This window comes from Aegilops tauschii, chromosome 6 (genome assembly GCF_002575655.3).
Source record: "Aegilops tauschii subsp. strangulata cultivar AL8/78 chromosome 6, Aet v6.0, whole genome shotgun sequence".
Classification (NCBI taxonomy): domain Eukaryota; kingdom Viridiplantae; phylum Streptophyta; class Magnoliopsida; order Poales; family Poaceae; genus Aegilops; species Aegilops tauschii.
Window position 1 is genome coordinate 125,138,719 of NC_053040.3, and position 4,961 is coordinate 125,143,679.

Here is a 4,961-nt window from a genome sequence, read left to right on the forward strand (position 1 = left end):
GTAGGTGAGGACCGGTCCACCTCGCCGAGGAGTGAGGCACCAGACGGCTGGGTCATGTATTTCGATGGCGGCTTCGTGCACCAGGGCGCGGGGGCTGGAGCTATACTCGTCTCCCCCGCTCAAGACAAACTCTACTATGCCGTGCAGCTCTGCTTTCAGCAAGGCGAGAAGGTCTCCAACAACATCGCAGAATACGAAGGCCTCATAGCTGGCCTGAAGGCCGCGGCAGCTCAACCTGGCAGTCGGGTCGGGTTTGCCCGGGTCGAGGTCTACCAAACCCATGCCCGATTACTAAATGCGTCTACCCAGTCGCCCACGACCCTGCCCATGGGCGAAGGATCAGACCCCACGCCCGAACACGATTGGTAACCCGACCCGATGGGTTACCCATCGGGTTGCTGTACAGTGTTCTTGTACAGTGTACAATAGAGTAGTGGCAAAATTCATATAACAAATATTGGTTCACACAGTGGCCAAAATGCACAAATAGCTTCAGTTCCTAACCATCAATGTGAATATATAGTAGAACAAATAGAAAACACAGTATCGGGAAGCCAAATACAAGGTTCAGGAGCACAAATAGCATCACAAATACATGGTGCAGGTCTCAGAAGCACAAATACAAGGTTCAGGAGCAGAAATACAAGGTTCAGGACCTTCAGGTGCCCAAATAGCAGCAGAAATACAAGGTTCAGTAGCAGCACAAATACACAAATACAAGGTTCAGGTTGAGTAGTTGTGTGCCAACAAGCTAGCACTAGCAAGTAGTAGTGTAGCAGCCCATGGATAAATGTAAATAACAGCATGTAGTAGTGTAGCACGTCGGGTCGTCGGCCTTCTCGTCACAACCAACCAGCAACAACACCATCATACAGTCATGTTTCAGGCTTCAGTTAGGATGGATTGATCATCAACCTCCTGAAACATAAGAAAGTAAAAGCATTCAAAGTAAAGAACAAGATTTGCATTAAAATCTAAGATTAAAAGGCATGCTAAGTTGCTAAAAGTAGAATCTGTTACCATCATTTCTGTGTCATCCTTAAGAACAGTTTCAAAGTCCGCAAAGAGAGTAAAATTGCAATCCCCTGATGCATAGATTTAGATATTAACATATAGCAAGGAAATAATATTGTGTATGGAAAGAAGAGTCATGATTCAACTAGATTATTACCTAACATGTCTGCACGGGACCAAGCTTGCATGCACATAAGAGCTTCGGTCATGTTTGGTGCAAGTGAACATCTATGTGCACTTAGTATTCTCCCACTAGTACTGAAGGCAGATTCCGATGCCACGGTTATTACAGGAATGGCTAGTATATCATGAGCCATTCTTCGCAATGTAGGATACTTGATACCTCCAAACTGCCACCAATTGATGATGTCGAGACCCTCTGGCCTATGGATAATTTCCTCTTCCAAATATAAGTCCAGTTCTGTCCGCACACGAGAAGCACTCGTAACAGGCTTTGAGGACATATATTGTTTAAAATATTCTCCATTTCATCCACTGCAGCCCCATCTTGGGTAGAAACACTCCTACCTACCTGTGACTCCGAGGTACCCACACCACCATCAGATGCTTGATATTCTAGCAACAGATCACCCATTAACTTTCTAATTTTCTCCACTTCTGCAGTTGCATGTTCAAACCCATAGAGAGAGACAAACAAAGCTTGCAACATATGAAGCTTATATCTTGGATCAAGGACTATTGCCACAGACATAAGACCATGGACTTCTTTCCAATACTTCTCAAACTTTGTCTTCATTTCCTCAGACATCTTTTGCAAAGGAACATGCTCACTAGTAGACCATTTTCGTATTGCTAGACGAATAGAAGATATTTTGGGGAAGAACAGATTTGCTATAACATATTTAGTCCCTGAGAATAGCTCGGTGATCACACAAAATAGCTAGTTCAACACATCTCTCAGCTATTCTACACTTCTACTGTTGTGAACCAAATAAAAAGGCTGGGAACTGGGAGAAAGAAATGAGAGTCACCTTGCAGAGACAAAGGATGGCGGCGGTGCTGCTCCGGTGACGTGAAGCCTTGGAGGAATACGAGATGGAGACGACGGCGGTACTGCTTGCTGGAGACGGCGGCGGTCAAGCCTTGGAGGAATATGAGATGGAGACGACGGCGGTAGTGCTTGCTGGAGACGGCGGCGGTGAAGCCTTGGAGGAAGAACGAGATGGAGACGACGGCGGCAGTGCTTGCTGGAGACGGCAGCGGTGGTGCTTGGCAGGGGATCTAGAAGCCGACGAGGATGGAGGTGGCCTGCGGTGGGGATCCCGCGTCCCGTGAGGATGGAGGCGGCGGGGATCCTGTGGCCCGTGAGGATAGCGGTCCGGGGATCCGGCAGCTTGCGGCGACAGGGATGGGACGGTGGGCGGCATACACGGTGAGTTGTCCAGGAAGCGACCAAATGACGCTTCACTGCGTTGCATCTCTAGAGACCAGGCGAAGGAGTTGCTGACCGGCATACACGGTGGGGACTGTGGGTACCACTCGTCGTCGCGAACCCTCGTTGGCAAGGCATTTCGCAGTGGATTCTACTGGCCCACGGCACTAAACGACGCAGCCGAGCTGGTGAAGTCCTGTGAAGCCTGTCAGTTTCATGCCAAGCAGATCCATCAGCCGGCTCAGGGCCTCTAGACCATCCCACTCACATGGCCGTTCGCGGTCTGGGGGCTGGATATCTTGGGCCCGTTCCCTAGAGCGCCTGGGGGCTACCGCTACCTCTACGTTGCCATCAACAAGTTCACTAAGTGGGCGGAGGTGGAAGCCGACCGCACCATCCCAGCTGGTTCCACTGTCAAATTCATCAAGGGTCTCATGAGCCACTTCGGGGTCCCCAACCGCATCATCACCGACAACGGCTCGCAGTTAACTAGTAACCTCTTCAAAACATACTGTGCTAACCTTGGAACGCAGATCTGCTACGCTTCGGTGGCGCACCCCAGCAGCAATGATCAGGCCGAACGCGCCAACGCAGAGGTCCTGAGGGGCCTCAAGACCAGGACCTTCAAGAAGAAGCTCAAGGCCTGCGGCAGGGGCTGGCACGACGAGCTCCAGTCCGTGTTGTGGTCCATCCGCACCACCGCCACCAAGCCGACGGGCGAGACCCCGTTCTTCCTTGTCTACGGAGCCGAAGCGGTCCTCCCTCACGAAGTCAAGCATCGCTCCGCATGGGTCCTGGCATTTGATGAAACGCAGCAGGATGCCACGCGGGGGATGGACCTCGTGCTGGGGGAGGAACGTCGCCGCGAAGCTGCACTGAGGGCGGCAAGGTACCAGCAGGCGCTGCGGCGATACCACTGCCGCAACATCCGCTCCAGGACACTCGAGGCGGGCGACCTCGTCCTGAGGCGAGTCCTCTCCAGGGAAGGGCTGCACAAGCTCTCACCTATGTGGGAGGGCCCGTTCAAGGTTGTCCATGTCTCCAGGCCTGGCGCCGCACGCCTGGATGCGCAGGACGGGGTACCCATCCAGAATGCCTGGAACATCCAGCACCTTCGGAAATTCTACCCATGAAGCAAGGCCCAGTGCCTGTGAAGAAAGGCCCAGTGCCTGTGAAGAAGGCCCGGTGCCTGTGAAGAATCGCCGCCCGTGACACTCTCATGTAATAATGAGTGGGGCTGTACACGCCCCGGAGTCTCAGGAGTGTCGCCCTCGGGCCTCGGGGGCTCCCTCCCACGTCCTAGTGGCAGCACTTAGCTCCGCGCTGGTGAGAAGACTTGAAGACTAGACTAGGTGCCGGACGCGTCTTTTCATTTGCTTTCCGTAGTTGGCTCGCCTTCTTTTAATCAAAGTTTGCTAATGGTGTTCCTTGCTGATTTGGTTCCGTCGCCTTTTGCCGCTATTTCTGACTCTAGTTCACCTATGTTCTCTCTCTCGCATACCTCGAGAGGGGGCTCGGCAGGTGCCCTCGCGAGCGTTTTTCCTTCTCTCTGCCTTCCGTCTGCTTTCTCGCGAGGCACCCTCGTTCGAGCCCACAAGCTGGCGCATCTCTCCTAATCCGTGCCCCTTGGGTACCGCGATATGAAGCGCTGGGTGAAGGCTTGGGTGAACGATAAGTCTCCTAGCGAGCATCCTAACGGATTTTCTGCAGTTCCCGAGCGACCACTAAGTCAAGACGGGCACGAGGAAACGAGTGCCTCGTGAAGAGGAGGCCAACCGGCGACTCCCATGATCACATGTAATGATGGTTTTCCCTTGCATGTCGCAGGGACTTGTCAAGTCGGGCAGTTGCCGAGGCAGCGTGGGGAAGCGGAGACGGCCACGTCCAATCAACCGCCACGCGTCGACCGAGGCCGCAGGCTTTTGGGGCCCGCGGCGCTCCATACTTGACCTTTGGCTTCGCCTCGAAGCCAAGCCCGAGCGCGCCTTGGGCCCGGGGGCTACTGTCGGTGTTCTAGGAATGGGGGTCCCTAGACTTGCCTGCCTGCGGCGCACGGCGTGGCTCTGCGCGTGGGCCCGTATGGCCCATCTTCATCAACAAGGCGTTCAAGACCCTCGCGAGGGGCCAAGCCTCGCAAGGCGGGCGACACGAGACCTCCTCAGGAGCGGCCTCACCAGGTTGGCTCGCGAGGAGCGGAGAGATCAAGGCAGGGCAAACCTCGCGAGGTTCTCGTGATGTGAGCCATGATGATCATGATCAGGCGGGTGCCAGGCGGGCGCCAGCACGCGCAGTGTCCTTGTTTCCCCTTTGGTGCTATGGAAGCAAGCGCAGGTGCGGAGTACCGAGGCGTCAAGCAAAGGTTTCCATGTCGGTGCAACGAGACCAAGACCAGCAGGACGACAAGACGGAGGTCACCATGGAGCCCAAGGCGGCGTCACCACGAGAGCCTTTTGCAGGCGAAGACCGCTTTTGTCAGGATAAGTTGTACTAGCTGTCCCCTTTCAAATTGGCCGTTGTTGGCTCCCTTCCCACTCAATATTTGGGAAGAGGACAA

The 4,961-nt window shown here is 54.0% G+C and overlaps 1 long non-coding RNA gene across 1 annotated transcript; it reads right to left on the minus strand.

Moving 5' to 3' along the window:
- Positions 1 to 523: 523 nt before the first annotated feature.
- LOC141025340 (uncharacterized) lies at positions 524 to 2,394 on the minus strand. The gene is made up of 3 exons (XR_012186822.1): positions 1,172 to 2,394; positions 1,021 to 1,085; positions 524 to 918 (listed from the first exon to the last, which is right to left on the minus strand). It is a non-coding gene; the product is annotated as an uncharacterized lncRNA (long non-coding RNA).
- Positions 2,395 to 4,961: the final 2,567 nt, after the last annotated feature.